The sequence below is a fragment of the Tenrec ecaudatus genome, unplaced genomic scaffold (assembly GCF_050624435.1).
Source record: "Tenrec ecaudatus isolate mTenEca1 unplaced genomic scaffold, mTenEca1.hap1 Scaffold_99, whole genome shotgun sequence".
NCBI classification, from domain to species: Eukaryota; Metazoa; Chordata; class Mammalia; order Afrosoricida; family Tenrecidae; genus Tenrec; species Tenrec ecaudatus.
In genome coordinates this window covers 29,392-53,932 of record NW_027459708.1, presented here as the reverse complement: position 1 = coordinate 53,932, position 24,541 = coordinate 29,392, and the positions used below count along the sequence as shown (strand labels likewise).

Here is a 24,541-nt window from a genome sequence, read left to right as displayed (position 1 = left end):
GAGGAAAAGGGCTGTGGAAAGTCCCCCGATGGCACGAGATGTAGAAGGAACAATTGTATGCTAAGGACAATGAGAACTGTTAAAAGCATAGAGGGGTGAGATGCTAATGTCGTGTTAGAAATTTCAAGGTTTTTCAAATATTATAATTCAATATTCATTTTAAGGAGCTTAGGAAAAATGAATTCTTTCGCAACCTGATATATGATGCAGATATCAATAGTTTATAGATGTGCTAGCAGGAGGATATCTAGTTTATCACTGGCAGATGGTTTTCTTTCTAGAGAACCTTGAGTGATTGAAATCTGCCCTATTAAAATTATTATGTCAATAAAGCAAAGGGCCTTACGTCCTAAAGAGTGTAAAATTTGTAACAATAAACTTGTATTTCCTGTATACATCTTGATAAGTATTATCTGAGATCCTTTCTAGTTTTGGGTCTATTAATTTTCCAGGGCTGTTCTAGCAACACACTAACAGGAAGGTGGCTTATCACAACAGGAGTTATTGACTAAAGTACAAATCAACATGTCAGACAGGCCAGGCTCCCTCCAAACCCTCTGGGGGCAGACAGAGCCTGTCTTGTGTCTCTCAACTGTTAGCCTGAGGCATTCTTGGGCTAGTAGATGTATCATTACATGACTGTTCTTCCCTTGTCTGTTTTTCTGTATCTCTTCTCTTCTTTTATAAGGACTTCGCGCAGATTTTATTAGTACCTACTCCAGTATGACCAAATGTTAACAGACGTTAACAGATGACAACATCTTCAAAGACCCTATTACCAAATAAGTTCACAATTACAGGTACCAGCAGTTGGTACTTCATATCTTTTTCAAAGACAAGTCAATCTGTAACACCAATTAATAATCATCTTTGTTTACTCATAGCCTTTAAGTATATAATTAGCATAGTGATTTCATGTTATTATCATCCATATTATCCCTATTATAATAAACAAAGTAGCTATTGTAGTAATTGTTTCATTCTTTTTCTTATATTTCCCCTCCTGACATTCATGTACCTGATACCAATATATTGCATAATATGTAGTCTGAATACTATACTTTCTAATTAATCAATCACATCATAACCAATCCAGAATGTGAAAATTTACACTTTCAAGCAAATACTGTTTATAGACACACATCAAAACTGAATCTCATTCTGGGTAACTAGGTAATTATAATATTATTGTAATTTGCAGTTACTGTCACTAGATAGTGGAACTAGCTAATATACTGATTTTTAATAAAGTCTAGAGCTCCCCACTCAGAAAACCAAGCATTCCCCAGGGTGGCTGATTGCAAAAGCTCTCAGGGAACCTTAGCAGAAAAACCCATCAGCTTTGACAGGGTTGGGAGATACATTTTCCCTCCACTCTACTTGTGGTAAAAATTTCCCCGTGCAACATATGCTTATAAAAGTTGGCTGTGTCTTATAAGCTGCCAAAGCTTATAAATGAGAAAATACGGTGATGTGTTCAACAGATATGTAGTCTTCCCCCAACTGTAGCACAAGCTCTTTTTAAGTCAAACGTTGTTACTATGAATCATAATTCTGTTTTCATCACTCGATAGAAATGTAATTGAAAAATAACACACTGGGATTATTTTAGGACCAGAAATTAGCATAAACTGTGAAAAGAAAATGGGTAACAGAAATGATATTGTCATTTTTTGACTTTGGACATTCATCAACACTTAAAGTCAGAGCTGTGTTATACCCATAGAATTAATTCACATACGAGGCAGAATTTTAACTGATTAAGTTTTGCTATTTTTTGAGAAAAAATAAACAAACATAAGACATGTTTATTTGACAATGAAGAAAGAACATGAAAACAAAAAAGAGAAATATTTTAAAATCCTACAGAACACTTATATTTCACTACATTGATCCCCCACTGCTCTGTCAGGCCCTGGCTCATGTATGGCTTTGGGGCTTGACGAAGTCACCAGGATTTTAAATCCCAGAAAGGTGACTGACGGTAGACAGGCTGTAGTGGAGCTTCCAGCCTAAGAGAAGCTAAGAAGAAGGAAGAGGCATTTCACTACTGAAAAATTAACCACTAAAAATCTTATGAAGAGCAGGGGACATCATTTTACATACTAGAATCAGAAAAAAAACAAAACAAAAGTATTGCTGCTATGGTTCCAGTTCAGACACGAATGAGTTCCTTCCAAACAAACTGGTTTATACCTGGCTCAGCCATCAGCGACTGGCTGCCAACAAGGTAGTTCAGTGATACTCTCGTGTCAGTCCATTGGAACACTTCCAACAAGGTCTACTCAAGTAGTCGCTTCCAAGGACAAGTTAAAGGAAAGGCAGAAAGGTCAGTTCAGAAGATTTTGATCACTTGGGGGCGTGGGCAGACTTCAAAGGACAAATCTTTTTTTCATTTTATTGTCTTTTTTAAAATTTAATCATTTGATTGGGGACTCATACAATTCTTATCACAATCCAGACATACATCCATTGTGTCAAGAACATATATACATTTGTTGCCATCATCATTCTCCAAACACTTGCCTTCTACTTGAGCCCTTAATGTCTGCTGCTCATTTTCCCCCTTCCTCCCCACTACCCCTTAACTCACGAACCCTTCATAATTCATAAATTATTATTATTTTGTCATCTATTACACTGTCTGATGTTTTGCCCTACCTTCTTCTCTGCTGTCCCTCTCCCAGGGAGGAGGCTATACGTAGATTCTTGTAATCAGCTCCCCCTTTCTACCACATAGCGTCTGGGGTCTTAAAGGCTTGAAGATAAACAAGCGGCCATCTAGCTGAGAAGCATCAAAGCCCACAGGGAAGAAGCACACTAGCCTGTGTGACCATGAGGTGTACAAGGGACCAGTTATTAGACATCAAAGAACTAAAAATCACATCAGTGGGTGCCCACCTTCCTGATACAATCACTGAAGACAAACGTGTGCATAAGAAAATGTGGTGAAGAAAGCTGTTGGTGCCAGGCTATCAAAAGATGTAATGCCTGGGGTCTTAAAGGCTCAAAGATAAACAAGTGCCCATCTAGGTCAGAAGCAACAAAGCCCACATGGAAGAAACACACCAGCCTGTGTGACCACAAGCTGTCGAAGGGATCAGGTATCAAGCATCAAGGAACAAAAACTCATACCATTGAAAATGTGGGTGAGTGCAGAGTGGAGACTCAAAGCCCATTGGCAGCCAACCAGACACCCCCTTACTGAAGGGTTGTGGGGAAGAGATGACCAGTCAGTGTGTAGGGTAGCAAAGATGAACATACAACTTTCCTCTAGTTCTTAAATGCTTCCTCCCCCCCACTATCATGATCCCAATTGTACCTTACAAATGTGGCTAGACCAGAGGATGTACATAGGTACAGATAGGAGTTGGAAACACAGGGAACCCAGGACAGATGACCCCTTCATGACCAGTGGTGAGAGTGGCGATGCCTGGAGGGTGCAAAGGACTAATCTTGATAGATTTTCTATAAGGGCATAGCACAATCATTCGGTGAGGAAAGGTCCAGTAAAATTGTGTCAAGGAATTTTCCCATCACAACAGTGCACCTGCTCATTCTTTGTGGGAAGCAAATTATCCTACAAGAACTTAATAGGAAACCTTATCCCATCTGCCCTACAGCCCTGATATCACCCCTTCAGTCATTGTGATATTGACAAAATTCAAAGAATATTTAGACAGAATATTGTTGTAGGCTCCCGAGGATGCCCAAAGTTTTGATTTAGTCTAAATCAAAGAGCACATTCTTCAGGAAGGATTACAGAGATGGAAACCACCTTCAGAAGTCTATAGACCTAGCTAGAGAACAATAGCTTCATATTTTGAAATTTTTGTTTAGTAAAGATTTCTGTGATGTTTTTTGCAATATTTTTTAACTTAACTTTTGGTGCCGAAGGTGGGCCCCTCAGGTTAGAAGGTATTCCAGATAAGGCTGGAGAAGCCATCTCCTCAGAGCAGAGGTGAACGCCGTAGTGGACGGCGGCTTTTGAGACCTTCATCTGCGGGTGTGACATGACGCAAGATGAGAAGAGACACTGGCAAACATCCATTGCTATTCAGAAGTTGCAATGTATAAAGTACAAATCTAGGAAAATTGGAAGTCATCAAAAATGAAATGGAAGGCATACAAAGCCACATCCTACACTTTTGTGAGGCGAAATGCACTGATCCTAGCCGCTTTGAATCCAGTCATTGGTTTAGTATTGCTGCAATGTCACAGTGTCAGGCATTCATCATTAGAAACGAACATTTCAACATCGATACCGCAGTACATCAGGTTTATTAACAATCTGCAGATAACACAGCCTTGGTGACTGAAAGAGAAGATGGGAAGCTCTTGTTAATGAAGACGAGTGACTGCCGCCTTCTGTATGGACTGCAACTCAGTGTAAAGACTGAGATCCTCATCACATCATGATAAATGGAGCAAATATTGACATTTCCCAGGACTGTATCTTGCTTGCACCCATAATCAATGCTCATTACAGCACTAGTCAAGAACTCAAACAAGGCATTCTATTGGACACTCTGCTGCACAGGGTTCTTTGAAATGAGGACCATGGATGCTATATTGAGGACTCACGTGTGCTCGGCCTAAATCAGGGTCTTCGCTAAAGAGTGATGTATTTGAATTATGGTGCTGGGGATGAATAGTGCAAGTACCACGGCCTAACGGAAGAACAAACAAACCTGTCTTGGACAGAAGTACAACCAGAATGCTCCTTAGAAGCAAAGATGGCAAGACATTGTCTCACATACTTTGGATATGTTCTCAGGAGAGACCAGTTCCTGAAAAAGCACACTGTGCTTGGTCAAGTAGACAGGCAGCAAAAAAAGAGTAACTTTCCAGAAGACAGCTTGCCACAATGGCTGCGACAGAGGACTCCAACGTAACATTTGTGGAAGTGTTGCAGGACAAGACAGTGTTTCACTCTGGGGCTGCTAACCCCAAGGTCAGCAGAGTGAAACCACCAGCACTCCTGAGGGGAAAGATGGTGCCTGAACTTCCTGGGGGCAGTTCTTGTCCTCTGGAGTTTCTGGGAGTCGGCATGGATTCAGGGGCTGTGAGATTTCCTTCTCTGAGTTGGAGCTGACTTCACAGCACTGGTGGCAACAGTAATTGAAGTACAAGATGAGCAGAGGTAGGATAATGACCAGACGTCTTCAAGGAAGACCAACTAATATGACTATTATTCAAATGTACACTTTGGCCACTAATGCCAAAGATGAGGGACTTAAAGAGTTTGACCGTGTTCTGCATTCTCAATTTGATGAGATGTGCTATCAAGATGTATTGTCAATTACTAGTGGTTAGAAATTTGGATAAAAAGATGATTTTGAGTTTGGAAAAGATGGCTGTGGTGATGGAAACAATGTTGGAGATCATATGATAGAATTTTGTAATACCAGTGATACATTTTGAGTCAAATGGGGTCAAACCTGTCCTCCTGCATCAGCGTCTATAATACTCTATGCACGGACATTGCCAGTGGATAAGACAGCCCAGAGGGATACTGCGTGGTTTAAAACCGGAACAGATGTGGTTGGGGTTTTGTTATTTCCGTATACTTTTTCAAACTCTATGCTCAACATACAATTTTTGAAAATTGAACTATATGGATGAGAACCTGAAATCAAAATCGCCAGTTCCAACTCTTTGCTACATAAATCCGAACAAAACACTGCCTGGTCTTGCACCATGCTCATAATTGTTCTTACACTTGAACCTGCTGTTGCAGCCACTGTGTTGATCCAGCTTGAGCAAGGCCTTCTTTTTCACTGGCCCTCTACTTTAGGAGATGGGCTGTTCTCTGGGGACTGGTCTCTCCTGACAACTTGTCTAACATACTTGAGACAAAGTTTAATCATCCTTGCCTCTAAGGAGAGTTCTGGCTCTACTTCTTCCATGATAAATCTCTTTGTTCTTTTGCCACTTTCAATCTTTGCCAGCATCATAATTCATATCCAATGTTTATTCTTTGGTCTTCCTTATTGAACACCAAACTTTCACTATTATATGAGATGACTGAAAATATGACATGAGTCAGGCGCACCTTAGTCCACAAAGTAACACCCTTGCTTTGCAACACTTTAAAGAGGTTGTGTGCAGCAGATTGACCTAATGCACGTGTCCTTTGATTTCTTAATTGCTGTTTCCATGAGCATTGTTTGCAGATTCAAGCAAGATAAAATTCTAGACAACCTTTTCTTTATTTATCATGATGCTACCTATTGGTCCCATTATGAGGAGTTTGGTCTTCTTCACATTGAATTGTAATCCCTACTGAAGGCTGACTTGATCTTCATCAGCAAGTGCTCCTCACTTTCAGCAAGCAAAGTGGTGTCATCTGTACATCACAGATTGTTAATAAGCCACCGCCTTCTTCCCGTAATCCAGCTCCTCTGATGATTTGCTTAGCATACAAATTGAGTAAATATGGCTGGTGGACACAACCCCAATGCACATCTATCCTCACTTTTAGTTATGCGGTATTCTCTTGATCTGTTTGTAAAAGAGCTCCTTGATCCAGGTACAAGTTCCACAGGCGCATGACAAAGTACTCTGGAATTCCTATTCTTTTTAAGTCTATCCTTAGTTTGTTGAGATCTAAATAGTTGAACGCCTTTCCATAGTCAATAAAACACAAGTAAACATCTTTTTGGAAATCTCTCATTTCATCCAAGATTCATCTGATATCAGCAATGATATTACTCGTTACATGCTCTCTTCCAAGTTGGACCTGAAGCTCCCTGTTGATATTCTGCTGCAACTGTTGTTGGACGATATTCAGCAAAATTTTACTTGTATGTTATATCAATGATCTGGTTCTATAATATGAGCATGTCGCCTTTCTTTGGAATGGGTACAAATATGGATCTCTTCCAGTCAGTTGACCAAGTAGCTGTTTACTAAATTTCCTGGCATAGACCAGTGAGTGCTTCTATGCTTCGTGAGCTTGTTGAAACATTTTAATTGCTATTCTATTGACTATCCTGGAGTCTTGTTTTTGGTTAAGGCTCTCAGTGTAGCTTGAACTTCTTTCTCTAGTAACTTTGATTCTTGTTTATATGCTACCTCTTGAAATGGTTGCGTGTCAACTAGTTCTTTTTGGTACAGCGACTGTATCACTCAATATTTTGGCCATAGAATCTTTTAGAATTTCATCTTGAGGCTTGATTTTTTTCTTGAGTTCTTTCCATTTAAGATATGCTGAATGTGTTATTCATTTTGTATATTTCACTATAATATTTTACTTTGTCTTCTCAATCTGCCATTTGAAATGTTCTGTTTAACTCTTTGACTTTCTAAGCCCCGCCCCCATTTGCTTTAGCTACTCTAGGATTAAGAGCAAATTTCAGAGTCTCTTCTGACATTCACTTTGATCTTTTCTTCTTTCCTATGCTTTTAATGATCTTTTGCTTTCTTCATGAATGATGTTGTTTTCTTTTATTTTTTTGAAGTTGACAAAGATGTTTTTACTTGACTCCACAATCAACACCCATGGAAGCAGTAGTCAAGAAGTCAACTACAATATTGCTTTGCGCAAATCTGCTGCAGAAGTCCTCTTTACATGTTAAACGAAATAAGTAAATCACCTTGAGGACTAAAGTGCTCCTGACTCACAAAGTCATTATATTTTCATTGATTTATACCCAGCTGAAAATCAGGCAATGAAGAAAACTCAGAGCAGAATTCCTGGCTTTGAATTATAGTGTTGGTGAAGCATATTGAGCGTAGTATGGAGTCCTATAAGAACCCTCGGATCTCTTTTGGAGGAAGTCCAGTCAGAATACTCCTTGGATGTGTGAGTGACAAGGCTTCACCTCCCATACTTTGGTTATATCATCAGGGGTGAGCAGTCTTTGGAAACGAACACCATGCTTGGTAAAGAATAGTGCAATGAAAGAGCACAAACCCTCCAGGAGATAGATAGGCACGATGATGAATGATGTTCTTGATGTTGTCTCAGCAACTCAGGTCTCATCGTTCATGTTGTGTTCAATGTATCAAATCTGTCCTTGCGATATTCTCAGGTGGGATCTACTCAAGTCCTATTTTGGCTCTGGTGGGCTTGTTTAATTTCTGCTTCACAGTCAAATTACATATAAACAAATGATGTCCTGTTTTACAGTCATTCCCTGGTCTGGCTTACCTGCTAATATTGAGCTTCCTCCTTGTTTCTTCTTACAGATGGAATCAATTTTGTTTCCTACATATTCCATATGGAGAAGTCTATGTGGACAGTCACTTTTTATATTGAACAATGGTATTTGCTTTGAAAAAAATATATTTGCATTGGTCTTGCAAAAGTCTCTAATGCAATCTCTAGCATCATTTCTATACTGTTCCTTCTTCTCGGCTTCTAACTTTTGTGATCCAATTTCCAATAATAATCAATGCATCTTGATTGCATAATTAACCAAGTTCAGAATGAAGAGTTGGTAGAAATCTTTAATTTCTGCATCAGTAGCATTAGTGATTGGTGTATAAATTTGAATAATAATTATCATAAATATTTGTGTATAAGTGGAGTTTTCAGCACATTTTAATGCCATTTTTGTGGTAAAATTAGGTGCCTCGGCTGATATTCGGGTCAGCTTATACTGAAGTATATATAGTATATTGACTTATTAACTTGCATTTGGATAGATATTATGCTATCACAAACAGCAGTGAAATGTCCTTTTTGACAATAAATCAGACACCATTCCTCTTGAATCTATCATTCCCAGCATCATAATTCATAAGATTTTTTCATTCAAAATGGCTAATACCAGTCCATTTCAGCTCACTAAAACCTAGACCATCAATCTTTATGTGTTTCCTTTCATTTTTCACAACTTCTGAATTTCCTAGCGTCGTAGTCTATGCATTCCAAGTTCTGATGATGACCAATGGCGTTTGCGGTGCTTCCTTCTCATTTTGGGTCAGAGCCCATCAGCAAGTCCAAGTCCCAAAGGCTTTGCTCCTGTAAGCCTTTTCTCCATCCGTGTCATGATGACCCACCCTGCTTTGAGAAGCCAGGGCCTCATGACCCTGCATTGGCACCACACCGAGGCTGCATCACTGGGATGACTCATAGAAGTGATTGTGAATGCAGCCTGACCCTGGCAGTGTTTCCGTCTTCTGTCCATAATGTTTCCATGCGCTGGAACCAATGTGATGTCCCCTAGCACTAATCTGAGTCTTTGATATTCCAGAGAGTTGTGACTCTTTTCAGCATTTATTCACTTCCTTCTTTTCCTTCTTATGTAAATGACGCGGCTATTTCAGCCTACTGGCCTAGAAGAAGTTGTGGAGGTGGTGCACACCATGGGATGGGTACCATCTTTTCCTTACCCAAAAACGCCTCTCCCTATTCCTTTTGAGGACCTTCCAGCTGATGACAGTCTGCTGCTGCTGTACAACACTTCGGAAAGCCCCCAACGGGAGTTAGACGTGGCCCGGGAGATCTCTTCTCCCCTTCACTCTTTTGGTCTCATCAAACCAGACCCATGCTTTTCTGTTCGCTTTGTTTTTATGTCTAGACAATGCAAACAGTACCTCCAGGAACCCAGTTTATTATGATTGGAATGTTGTCACCACTAAGAACGTAAGGCTTTGGGGTTACTTTTGAATATTCTGAATAGAATATTTTTAACTTTTTTATTAAAAATTACTGTGAATTAGGTGAAGGTTTACAGAGATGGTCATAGTTTTACATACAATGAGTCATACACCTTATGATTAAAATAATCCACTCCAATCCCCTCAGTATTTCATCATGTATCCCATATCCCCTGTTCAGACTCAGAGCTGAAGCTTTCGTGGGGATCCCACCTGATCTTTCCAAGAGGTTAACCTGTTTGTTTGTTTTTGAGTTGTGATACCATTTTATTTAGAAACATACGGACACCATTAAATCCATACAAAATGATTCTGGTATTTCATTTTTTTCTTTAAAATTGCATGAGTTACACAGCTCTGGATAATGGAAATATTAACACTCTGAATGTAAATTAAATACAAAACAACTGGACTCCTTTCGCACCCCCACTGCTCATCTTCTGTGGCATTTTTCGTTGCCTTTTGTAGATCTTTTTCTTCCTGGTTTTCAATCCCACCCGGGGCTCTGATTTCACCCACTCGATTTTGATGGACTTTTCCTCGGCTGGGGGTTGAGCACATCTGCAGGGGACCATGGGCAGCTCAGTCGTGGGCTCTTTCTTTCTCCGTTTCTGCACCTCCTCCCTTGCTGTCGTGCTTTGTATTTTGCAGCTGTGATGGATTTCTTGATACGGCTGCGTGTTTGGTGACTGAATAGGGTTTTCCTATGAAGTTGGTGCTCTGAGCCTTCCCTGGAAAATCTGGATAAAGTTTAAGACAAAACGTTCCCTATCTCTACCAGAGCAGCATCTTCCTCTATAATCTGGAAATTCTGCAACCATAACCGATTATCCACAATGCTGAAAGCAAACACATGATTCACAAAGGGCTGACAAGGAGGTCAGCTGGGGCGACAGCGGGGCATCCAGAAGATCTGAATTTAGCAGTCTTTTAACAAAGTATCCTGTGGGATTCATCCAATACAGGGTCAAGACACAAAAGGGGCCGAGAAACCTGCAAACAGCTTCCAGTCAACTTGAGTTCAGCTAGGGTATGATTATTCTGAACAAGGAATTTAGCAGATGGTCCGTGAGGTGAATTTGAAAGCCACATATAAAGATGCTGCTTTTTCTTGGCCTCAAAATAGATGCACTTATTAGTTTTTCATTTAGTAGGCCTCATTAATCACGAATAACTTATCTTTATGATCTATTTTAGTATCTGCTTTTGAACGAGGCATCACCATTCTTAAATCTTGCATTAAGCATCTTGTTCTGAAATTTACTCCTCTGGAAGAATAGATGAGAACTTGATCCTTATTCTTCCACTTGCCCTTGCTGACAGGGCCTGGGATATGGTCTATGTATTCCTCTTGTGCCTCCTTTGCAGTGTCATGCTGCTTAGCCGGTGATGGGACATCTTTTTGGTTCCATTTTCATGTCTTGGCTTGGATGACCAGGTTTCCATGCCATCTAATATGATCTTTTTAATGCTTTTGAATTATGTTCCACATTTTCCACTCGTCATGTTCATGACATCCTACTGTGATGCTGCTCAGAGCAGTTGATAGTGGTCAACAAACATGCACCATCTACGTGTTTTGGTCTTAGAATGTTTACATGATCCATTAGTCCATCAGATGAATTATTTCTATGTTTTTATTTTTATCACTCTTTTTTTGTTTTGAATTTGGTTCAATGTAAACACATTGTTCACAATTAAGATGCTGGAATCGTTCTGAGTTAGGAGGCACCACTTCTATTAAAGAGTTCAAGGGCGGTGGACAATTGGAGTACAACTAGAGAGTCAAAGTGAGGGCAGATGGTTATGATCTTGTTTTAATCCCTAACCTAACCCTAACCCTAACCCTCACCCTCATGCTAGCCCTAACACAACTCTAATTGGCTATGATCTTATAACCAGAGGTTGGAATTGGATTTGTGTGTTGTAACAAAGATTGGTTTTGTGTATGTGTATGTATGTATGTAATAATTTTCAGTTATACCGAGCTAGACTCTAAGACAGAATTTTGAATATTATAATATTCCGTTATAATAAAGAGAACCACCATTATTTTCTAATGAAATAAAAATAATTTCTGAGTTGCTCATCTGCTACCTGAGAGAAATTCTGGGAAGGAGGTATTAAGAACCATAGTCCTACCATCTTCCTTACCAGAACACTAACTTCCAAGGGGAAGGCCTAGCTCAAGTTCAAGGGGGAACACCTATATCAAAGTCTTTTTTTTCTTATTTCTAAGACATACTTTATCAGCATATATCTAGGTTCCCCCCTTATTTTCTTGATTCTATTACCAAAATAATACCTTCAGTCAATCTTCTTTCCCGCTGTCTCATATAAATCTGTTTTCTTCCACAGAGTCTCTTTTAATAACACCTATCATTCTATAATTTATACATTTTGCTTGTGTACTTTGCTTATTATCTATCTCCCTCATGAAACTGCAAGCTTGATTAAAGCAGGGAGTTTCATCTGTTGTGTTTACTACCGTTTCTCCATGGTTTTGAACAATGATGGCACACGGTAGATGCCTACTAAATATTTGTTGAAAACATCCCTTAATGAACCATGATGTATGATGTTCAACTTAAAGCTGCTTTCTGTTCTTTTGAAACCTTCAATAACTTTTTTTTGCACACACAGCTTGAGGAATGAAGGCAGAAACGCAGGATAAAACTACAGGGTGAGCATTATCTAGAAGGAATGTAGGCAACCTCAATCTAGTTCTTAGGAGGTAAGGCAACTGGGGTTTGGAATTTCCTGAGCACCTGGCTTGGGATTCAAATAATTTTATTTGAGTATTAATTTTAATTATTGAGTATTAATTTTAATAAAATTCAAATAATTTTATTTGAGTATTAAAATATATTCCAATTGGGTAGGGCAGTGGAGTGCCTATGTAGCACAATGATATTGCAAGAAAGTCTTGGGTAAAGAGAAAAAAATATTTTTAAAATATTCAATAAAAAGCAAAACTGTTAATAAGTTAAGTGAAATTCACAGGAAAAAAGGAAGCAACATGAGTTTCGTTTAAGGGAAGAGACATATTATATCACTACTTGTGTCATTCTCAATATTACTGTGTGATAGTTTCTCAAAACTGGGGTGATTGGCATGATTGAAATAACTCACCTGAGTCTGAATCGAGGCTTCATTGATTACTATTTAGCTACCTATTTACTTTTTGACTACTATCTACTTTGTTTTCTATTTTGCCTTCAGAAGTGTACTGCCTGCTGTTTGGAGCCTTCTGACATTCCTGGAACATTTAGAACCTGAATAGCCAACAATGGAGGAGTCAATGATGCTATTTGCAACAAAATGTGTGTTTGCCAGAGTGGTCTTGCAGGAGTATTTGAGCAGCATGCCTCAGCACGGTTATCCAGGGAGATGTTTCAGAGGATCACTTTCTAGGTTGGAGGGTGGATTAGCTAACCTTGCACTGTTCAATTTGCTGTTTTCCTATACATAATCCCTAATCCTGCCATCGCGCTCACCTTCTTCTTACCCCACTTTTCTATATAACGGTTCATCTCTCTCTCAGAATGTCAGAACATTGAGTTTCTTTTCCTGGGCTCTCTATTTCCCTTTTGACCTCTTAGTTTTACTCTGAATAGAGGATTGGAATTTTATTCTATGGCTCTTCCTTGATGATGTTCTGTGTGCACTTCACTGATATATGAGAAACACAAAACTTCAGCATAAAATTTCCTAGTTTGTGAGTCAACAGTGAAGGATAGGTACATAATGCAGCAACTTTTAGATACATAAAAACACTATTATTATTTCATACTGCTTGGTAACGTTATTCTCTTGTATACATTTTCAAAATTTAACTTTTGAGATGTGTTTTCTTCCCCAGTCAATGCAATACCTTTTCTGTTTTGTCACCTAATTTTTCAATCACTGACTTCCAGCTGATAATAGAAGAGAATGAATAATACCCCAGGTGTGTGCTAGATTCTGTGTTTGTATTGCAATAGTAGAAACTACTTGTACATAACGATAGTAGACCATTTCTCTAAACTGAGGGTAATTTAAGTTATTTGTATTTGTGATGTGACACATCTGCAGTATACCTCTGTAACAAGGAAATACTGAATTTATTGTAAAATTTCTTGATGAGGTATAGTATAATTCAATTTTGGTGTAAGTGAATACAATAATTTTTTCCTGTAAGTGATACAGAGAAAATATCTAAATATTGAGTAAATCCTTGTAATTTTTATGTTCACCGCTTTGTCAAAAAGATGTTATCTTCCCAGCAGCATCATGTTATCAAAGATGCAAACTTTAAATCAACAGTTGTTACACCTCCAGCAAGTCATGAATGTTTTCTGATTTATAGCAATCATTCTTTTTATATCTTTTCTCAGTCAAGCTGGGGCATTACAGTTATTTTCATGTAAAAGATCAAAACACTGTGGCTTACTGGTTCAAATAATCCACACCCAGTACTTTTAAAATTAATTGGCTATTGAAATAAATGTGACTTGAGGGCTCTTTTGATTAATAACATAAATATTGTTAACAAATACAAGGTAGAGACATTTACATAAGAATAAAATAGAAGATAACATAGACATAATGAAAAGAATCCTTTTTATGATTTATATTATAATGATATGCCAATAAAATATGACCATAAAAGCTGAAGAAATTTGTGGTATTTCAGGAGAGAAATATTACAGTTTTGTTTTTTGTTGGTTTTACATTCTCTTTTTAAAAAATCCACTTTGCCTAAATCAAACAAAGAAGGTTACCTTTTGGTGAATTTGCATAAATAATACTTTGAAGTTACAAACTACAGTACGCTAAAACTGACCTTATAGATCATAAAATTGTTTGCCCAAATTAATAATAATTAATCTGTTTTGATTTATAGTAAATTACAAGTGTAAATTACATACTGTATGAAAATATTTTCTATACAGCAGCTAACAGTTCTGGAAAGAACTTTTTGGAGCTAAATACTATTGCGTACTGATGATTCTGACTTACAGAGTCATGTGAGAGTAAAACTGTGCCACCCTCCTGGGCTGTAACCTTTATGGGAACAGAACAGCTGGTCTTTTCTTCTACGGAGCCTCTGGTGGGCTGAACCACCGAGCTTTCAGTTAGCAGCAGAGATCAGACTACTTTACCATGATAGCATCGGGGTTCCTAAGCACTATTATTGGTTCTATGTCATTGATGAGAAAAGTGAAATCCAGTGTCTGGGCCAGTGCCCAAGTCCTAGGTTGTTAAAACCTAGGTTTTTAAATCCAGAATTAAAAAACAGGATTTTGACTCATCTGAAGGAATAATTGAACAAACATAACCCTTAAACATTTTATTATACTGGCTTTGGCTACAGTGTCTTAGAAAAAACTGGGAGAGTCTGATTGAAATGAAAAGAAAAGAGCTTTTATTGAGAGAGGCGTCAATTTACAGAGGATTCTTAACTGAGAAAAGGGGGAGACAATTCACAGTGTTTATATATGGAGTTTTAATAAAAATTCAACAATTGGTAGATATTTAAGTAATAGTTACAAAATTGGGTGATAGTGTATCTGATTGGAAGATTATACACAGTTTCTAAAGTGTTTTTTTTGTTGCTGTTTTTTTCTTTTTACAAAGTGATCATTGCATTGGGTACATTTGGCCTTCAATCATGAGAACTTCCCCTGCCTGCATGGCTGCAGGGTGGACATACATAATTCTAAAGTTTCTTTTGGGTAAGCATCTTTTCTGAGAAGTGTTTTGGACATTGCTTCCTAAGCGGCAAACAAAACTTTTCAGTAAGTAATGGAGAATTAAGATCTGAAGTTGCTTACTGAATGATTTTCTCAAGATAGAATAGAAATTACAGGAATGAAACACTTCCTTCCTGGTGCAGAGGTTATATTTGATTTGAAACAGAATTGTTAGCCTTGACCTTACCAGAGTCACCCTCCTACATTAAGAACCCTAAATTAATTAGAGTTGCTCTCCTCCAGCAGGGAAGCACGTTTGCCAAATCCACACCAAGAACCGACCGGCCGAAGAAGCCAATGTAGAAATGGCCATGTTTTTTACCAGGGAGACCTAAAAATGTGGTTTAATTATACTCAAGAAGAAGAAGCAAAAATTACAGGTAGAGGGATAACAGTTCTAGTTATTTTCCAAACTAATTTTAGCTTGCTTGTGGAGTCCTATGCACATTGCAATTGTGCTTAACATTCTCTCCAAGGCCACTTATTGTCAACAATCAAGAATCACACTTTGGACACATTTCTCGGGCTCGAATAAGACAACTTCATAACGTGGTTACGTTCTTGATAGAAGTGCTTTCTCAACACATTGATTGGTTTATTTTATTTATCAAACACACTAGTAACGTAGTAACTGTGTGCTAGCTACTGTTGTAGGAACTTTGACATATTCGATTTTTGAGATAAATTCTATTATTGTCTCATTTTATGATTAAGATGACTGAAGCATAGCTTAAATAACTTGCTCCCATAAAACGTAACCGGTGAATGGTAGAGATTGGACAGAAAACGGGTTGCATTCACAATCTGTACTCTTAACCACACTACATTAGGATTCTCTGTATCACCCCACTATTGCTACATTGTTGCATTTGGCAAACCACCTCCAAACGTCACGATTCAGCACAAGGATGCTCTCTTCTTGTTTACAGATCTTCCGTTTCAGTCAGGTTTACATGACTTCAGACGGGCGCAGCTGATGGTTCTGCTTTCAGTTCTAATCCAGGCTCCTCACCAGACTCTCAGCTAGGGCCCAGTCTATTCCATATGTGTGTGCAGAGAGGTTCACGCCCACGAGGAGCAGAAACAAGGGCAAGCTCTTCTCAGGTAGATCACCAGAGGACCAAGCTAAACTTAATAAGTACATTAACTCGCCTTTAGAGTGAGGCATGTATTAGCTAACACGACTTTACGCTAGTGAATTAGAGATATTCTCACTCTACATTTGTTTTATACAAGAAGAGCTTGTTGCTCCGCAGCACGCCATATGAGCAGACTTCCTCAAGCGTATTTGTGGATTCAGCTAGGCCTCCATGTATCCTGGCTATTCCTTCCTCTAGCAATCAGACATTGTTCCGTCATAAGGGAAGGTACAGAAAGAATGGGAATTGGCCCTGACGGTAGCATCCTTTAATTCTCTGTATTACATTGGCTAGAACTCAGACACATCGTTCCTAACTCTGAGGGAGAAAGGAAAATGAACTAGAGTTTGTGCTCCAAGAGGGTATTGGGTTTGGTTAGCATCTAGCCAATTTTGAACATGCAAAACGAATCACGTGATTATACAACAATGAGCAGATATCTGTCTACACTTGTTCTTCATGCTATAGCAGCATTAAGTGCATTAGAGAGGTACCTTAAATCCCTTACTAAAATGAAGACAGAATATTAGCATAAAATCAAATCTTTAGGATAATAAATTCAACAAACTACTAGGGGTTTTTTGTTGGTAGTTGGGTGGGCAGGGTGGTCTTATAAAAGTAAGAAGTCACCAGCCACCTCTTTGAATTCCTAGTTCACACTATCATGTAAAAATGAACTTGGAGTATGAAAATCCATAGTTTGCACCAGAGTGAAACAGTTAAAAATGTGTAAATGTGAGTTTTTGAAGTCTCAAAGCAGTTTGTGTCTTCTGAGAAAAATATTTTGAGAAGACATTGTTTTTTCCTAGAGCCGTAAGAAACAGACATTGATCTTTGGTTTTTATGAAAGTACACTGCCTTTCTGCAGACTCTCAACTACATCACATCTTCCAAAATTAATCTTCCACCATTTTTTTGTCAATCGTGACCAGTTAACACTCCATATCATTATTTAACCTCATGGTTTTTCTTTTCCATTTTTGTATTCAGAAAAATAAAATTATTCATACGAGACAGATGGAAGATTAAGGATTAAATCTATGCTTCTCTACTGCCAAATTGAACCCCATTTTGAGTCAGAGCACCAGCTACACGGTGAACACAAGTATTCAATGAAGGAAGTTATTCACGATATGACTGGCCCATTACTAATGCAATTACTATAGCACTTGTTGCAATGACTACGAGTTCAATTACGTTACAGCAAAATGACTCCAAAACACAAAATGGATATTTCTGGTCTCGTTAGTTGCAGGAGGTTGGAGCACCTAAATCACATCATGTAGCTGTCACTTTTCAATCATTATTTATGTCAGAGGTATTATCGACTGATAAATCCAGTTATTCCTTGCTCCCCTGAAAACACTTAGCATATTGCTTTTTTGTCTCTCATTTTTGACAAGTACTTTTTGTGTCAAAAACAGATTATGTCACAGTATAAATCACTGCTTCAACCTCTGCATGCATTATTTTCTTAATGGAGATAAAATCTGTTATATTCTTTTAAAGTTAAAAAAAACCATAAAACACAACAATTTTTAAAAAGAAATGTCTGTTACTTCACATCCTAAACATTTAGCTTGATATATATAATTTGCTTTACCTACTGGTTATGCCACAAATATAATTGAACTTTGGATGAGGTCTTTTTGTGTCTGTGAGAATAACAAGGACAACACTAATAAGAATCCCTGCTTTAATTGATTTTGTTATTTTCATGGGAATGCCCGTATTTTGTTCCTACCAAAAGAAATCTTGCAATGTTAAAAAAACCCAATTTATGTGTTTTTCTTTCTTTTTGGGTGTTTATTAGGTTTAGGTAGCCCTGCAAAGTAGTCTTGTATTTTTCTTTCTATTTTAAGTAACGTGTTGGTTCCTAGGAAGAACTAGTCTCCAGAGTTGAAACAGCTGGGGCTTCAATATCCATATTTTTAAGCTGAAATAGCACCGTAAGAGCATTGCGGCTAGAAAAGAAGGAAATAAATCAGCCTGTGAGATGTTATCATTCACTTTACATCGTGCAAAACAAATACAGCTGCCATATTCTAACATCCACCATAGATAGATTGAAAATGTATATCATTATTTAACATGGTGCAATGAGGGAGAGGGCGAGAGCATCTATGGCTTTGAAAGTACAGTATTTTGGTAATATGTCTTATTAAAGCAAAGTAAATTGGCTACTGGATGGTAAAATTGCAAAGAGGTTATCAAAGTGTTGAATTGTAGAGACTCAAAATTATATGAATTTAGGAGTGGAGAAGATTTCGCTGTTTATTAATCTCTGAAATAGGTTGTAACACCATGTAACATTTTAAAAAATATGAAGAGGTATCACTAGGCTTCTATTGATTTTTCTTCTTAATACCTCTGGGGAAAATGACTGTTTCCTTTGGAGAAATGCTCTCTCCTCGTTCCCTTTCATCTGTATGTTCAGGGTCTTTGCTATTGGGGAGTGCCGCTGGCATTTCTGACGTCAGTGGCTACTGTCAGAAGAGTAGCTCACCCCGTGAACTAAGCCTAGTGATTCACCTTTTCTATGAACAATGCACGTGATTCAAGCCTGGACCATTTCCCCCCTGTTATTTGCCTGTAATCTCTAAGAACATCTTGTGTCATGAGCTACTTCTCCTATTTTTTTCCTATTAAAATTTTCATAGTTTTATAGTTTCTATTTACTTCTCCGCTACATTTTGAGTTGTTTTTTTGCACTGTGTATGAGGTTTAGGGCAAGATTCTTCTTTTTTGTTGATGTTACTATTTTCTTCTAATTCAATGGCCCATTATCCTAGTACTGTTTTTATACATTTTCATTTCAATCCATTATTTAACTATTAAATATTTTCCAACATCTGTCAAAATCAATTAGTCATTTTTATAGCATTCTGTTTCTGGGTTCTTTATTGATCTTGATATCTTTCTCTGTGTCTGCAACATGTCATCTTAATTACACTGGCTATGTAGGAAGTCTTACAATTAAGTGAAATAATTCCTCCTGCTTTATTCTCATTTGTCACACTTGCTTTGACTCTTCAGGATCCTTCCCCTTTCCAAACATATATTATAATGAGCTTACTCATATCCAGAAAACAGTCTTCTGGAATTTTGATTGGTATTGTTTTAATTCTATAGGTCAATTTTTGGAGAATTGACATGATTATTGGTTGAAACTTTTGATATTAAAACATTAGATGTCTCTTCATTGATTTATTGAATTAGTATTATATAATTCTGAGAATACAGACTCTATACATGGTTTATTATAGTAATTATTATTTCCTATTTTGTTGTTTTAGATATTTTACATGAACTAATTTTGATATTTTTTATTCCAATTCATTATTACTAGTTCATAAAAATACATTCTTTTAATTGATCATGTGGCCTGTAACTTTGCTAAACACCAGTTCTAACAGGTCCTTTGTAGATTCTTTGAGATATTTTTACATTAAAAATATTTCACCTCTGAAAAGGGTTGGTTTTATGCCTCCTGCTGTGTTTTTATGTTTTTTTAAAAAAATTTCTCCTTCCTTTCTTTGCCATATTTTCTGTCTAGGGCTGATTAAAGTAGAAATTCTTATCCTTTCCCCAACTTTTGGGATGAAGCATTTAGGTTTGCATCATTAAATACAATGTTAGCTACAGATTTTTGTATATAACTCTTATCAGGCTAAGGGAATTGTTATATGTTCCTATTTTATTAAGAATTTTTATCTAGAATGCCTGTTGAATTTTAAAAAAGGCTGCTCTGCACTAATTGATCGAATCATCTGCTGTTTTCTTTAAGGCTGCTAATCAGATTTTTTCTATTGATTGATTTCTGAATGTTGAACTGCATTTGCATTCTCTGATGCACTCCACCTGACTTTCCTATTCGTCAGTTTATATATTGCTGAAATTGGTATATGGATATTTCTGAGAGTGTTTGTATTTACGTTCATGAGGTCTGTTTATCTGTTTCAGTTCTCTTGAACTCTTTGCTCGTTTGCTAGCAGGGGAATGTTGGCATCATAAGATGAACAGAGAAGTGTTCCCATTGCGCCTATAATTTGGAAAGTTGTGTAGAACTGGTGATAGTCTTCATTAAAAGGTTGATATATTTCACTGATATATACCAGTGAAATGGGGTTCTGGAGACATTTTTGGTTTTACTAATTTATTTTAATTCTCTCTAAGCACAAGATTTTTCTCATTTTTGGATTAATATTAAAATGGCCACAAATATATTTTCTAGCTCCAGTCTCATAGATTCTGATTCAATAGGTAAAAGTAAAAACCATAACCCTGTATTTTTAGTAATCATTGGTTTCAGTATTCTAGAATCCTTACTATAGATTAATATGTCTGACTATGTGCACATGAACTCACATGTTGCCATTTTCTTCAAATGCTTCAATTTCTCTCTTTACTCTAGGTTTTTGCCCCAAGATTCTACTGACACAGGCCTTTCAGAAGGTGACCAATGATTTTCACATAACTGTAACAGGCAATTCCAAATCCTGTGCTATTTGGCACAGTTTAATCTATAGTGAAATTCTTCCAATGTGGAATTCTTCGTTTGGATTCCAGGACACCAGTTACTTTTGTTTCTTCCCTATGGTCTCACTGGCTGATCCCTGTCATTGTCCTTGATTTTTGCTCCTAATCACTTAGACCTCATTCCTCGTGTTCTGTTTGTATCTGCAACCTTCTCTGGAGGCTCTCCATATGTCCTATCCGTGCTAATGATTCTCACATGTGTATCTTCATCCCAGATGCCTCCTCTGAATTCAGGACTTACATATCTAACTTTTCAACAGTTCCACTTAGAAATCTCATAGGTATTTAAATGTAATATGTCCAAAATAAAATTCCTAAAATTATCTCCAAATCTACTCTTTCTGTAGCCTTTCTCATCATAGTAAATGACAACTCCATACTTCAAATTGCGTAGATTAAATTTTTTATATTTTCCTTTTAAAAAAAGAAGCTTGGGAGCTCTTACAGATATTGGAACAATCCATATTTCAATTAAAATAAGCATAATTGTACAAATGCTACCACGATCAGTTTCAATATATTTTCTTTCTTCTTAAACTCTTTGATATCAGCTTCCCTTTATTCCCCCTTCCCCACCCTACCCCCAGAGACCCTGTTTTATTACATATTATTATTTGCTGTATCTTACACCATCCAGTGAATCCATTGACCAGCAATTCTGTTATTCCTTCTCCTCAAGTGGGGTTATACAGTCATCATTACTATCAGATCCCAATTATCCCTCCCACCCCCCTCGCCAGTCTTCCAGACACTCAGGGAATCTTTACTCTCATTACTGTTACAGAAGGGTTATCTACTTAGCTTTCATGCATGGAGCGCTCTTAATTGTACAGATGAACATATGCAGGCCTACAAGTTTAATGAGGCAAATCAAAGACCATAATAGTAAGGGGAAGAAATGTTACAGAATTAGAGGATAGTTATGTGTTTCATCAGTGTTATCCTGCTCCCTAGATTTAACATTCCTACCGTGTGGCCCTTCTATGAAGTACTATCTAATTATCTTAGAGGTGGGTTTTGGGTCTCAACTTTGTCCATGCTCTTCCCTTCAATTTGATAGCTTGCTTTTGAACATCTGATACCCATTCCCATTGACACCTCATGATCACACAGGCTGGTGTGCTTCTTCCATGTGGACTTTGTTACTTCTCAGATAGATAGCCACTTGTTTATCTTCAAGCCTTTAAGGTCCCAGGCACTATATCTTTTGATAGCCGGGCACCATCAGCTTTCTTCACTACATTTGCTTATGCACCTGCTTTGTCTTCAGCGATCGTGTTGGGAAGGTGAGTATCACACATTGTCACATTATTAGAATAAATCATTCTCATACTGAGGTAAGGTTTAAGTAGAGGCCCAAAGTTCATCTGCTTATTTATTGAGTTGACACATGTATACATACATAGACAGATACAGTTATTTTTATATCTTTATATATTTACATTATATATGTATATTTATACCTTTATCTATAATTGTTACTTTCTTCTTCTTTCCCCTGTTCTGTCTGCTGTATTTCTCACCTTGCATCATTCAAATACTATCCTTAACCCAAGTCCATCACCCCATCATTTATACTCTATTTCAAGCCATCATCAAGTATTGTTTATATTATTGTAACAATGTGTATAATAAACACAAATAACCCTCTTGAGAAGTAAGGTTATTTCCTTCCTCTGTTCACAGTTCTTCAGTGGTGAAACTCATCACTCAGGGTGAAAGGGATAAGACGGTCCCTGCTACTTCATTAACCTCATTGCCTCCTACTCCTGCTCGCTCTCATTTCGCTGCCGTCATGTGAACTTACACATGCCAACGAAGCTCCCGAAGAGTCTTTACTCTTCCTAGTCCCCTACCTATCATGTGCTTTTTCTGGAGAGATATAAGGTTTGCTTGCTCACTTTTTTTGTATCGCTACTTAAATGTATGTGAGACCATGTGCCCACTCCCATGATATCCAGTCTTCCTTAGCTGGTTTTATTGTGGTCTTTCCATTGTCCTTATCACAAACACATACATGTGCATATATGTACATGTATATAAATATGTATGCATATACATATGTGTATTCTGTCTTCCTCCTCCCTTTCCTGCCCCTCCTAGAATATAAACTCCATCTGAGCTTGGCAGTTTTCTCTATCATTCATTGCTCTGTCTCAAGTATCTGGAGCAGGAATCAGCAACCTTTTGAGATGGAGAAGCCACTCCTGTTCCTCACAGCAATTTACAAATTATTCAAGAGCCATAAGTATATTTTCACAAACAAATGAAACTAGTACTATCTGAATAGTATCCATTAAAGGAAATGATGTTCGTTTCATTTTCATTTTCAATTTTACTTCAGATCCCTGGGTGCCTTCTGAAGGAACTGCATACGGCATATCAGCTGACCCGGATCTAGAACAGTGTCTGCACAGGAAACTCATTTCACATCCAAACTAAGTCATTCCTTCCTCTTTTATTAAAGTTTTATCGGGCTTTACTCTCACATTTTACCTCTTGATATCTTTAGATTCTGATGCTTTTACTGTAGACTTCAAAGGATTTTATATTAAAAGAGGATAAAGAAGTAATAACTACAGAGTAGTTTCTCTCACAGTTTATTTTCTTTCTAGGGATTGCAAATATTAGCACACACAATTATGAACCTTTCAGGAAATTTATTAATGATGAGAACAGGTTGGTTAATCCATAATTGATATTCTCTGTTGCCCCTTTGTTGGTGTCATGAGCTACGTAAATGACGAATGCAGCTTCTCTGCGACCGATACTTCTTTTCTGGAGAGACAATGGAGGTGGTTTAACTCCGTTTACTCACTTTGATCCTAGGAGATTTGGGCCTGGTAAGACAAAATCTTGGACAAGAACAAGTGACTTTTCCACAGGGGCTATACCATTTTTGCATTCCCCTCAGTAATAGAGGAAGGTTCTGATTTCTCCACATGCTTATTAAGCCCTTACGTTCAGTTATGAGGCTCTATTTATCATTTGATGTTACTACATTTATTATCCTTTTTTGGCCCATTGATGCACACATGTTCAAGTCTATGATGTTACTAACTCCGTTCGTAGCAACTTCCTCATGGAATACCACTGTCAATTATGTCCTCTTGCTATACCATGATCTCGAAACTGCAGTAACCATAAACTTGGAGGTCAATGAAGCTACTCTATAGGTTTGATATTAGAATGGGAAATTTTACAGAAATATATTTTAGATTCTATTGTAAATAATATATTTAACAATACATTTGAAAATTCAGCTCTTAGCCGTCACTTAACATACCTTAACATACTCTTCTTTTGGCTATTAATTTCCCTTCATTAATGATAGAAGTAAGCATTCCTGGTTAAATGCTCAACGACTAAATGAAAGATTGGCTGTTTGAACCCACAAGTTACTCCACAGAGGAAAGATGTGGCCGGCTTCTTCCATAAATATTACACCCTGCCAAATATGGGGCTGCTCTATGACCAACTGACTCGCCTACAGAAGTCATTTTGTTTTCTTAAAATAGA

General features: G+C 37.6%; 1 pseudogene; it reads right to left on the bottom strand.

The window, feature by feature from the left end:
- Positions 1-10,001: 10,001 nt before the first annotated feature.
- LOC142436922 (ribosome biogenesis protein BRX1 homolog pseudogene) lies at positions 10,002-11,011 on the bottom strand (annotated as a pseudogene).
- Positions 11,012-24,541: the final 13,530 nt, after the last annotated feature.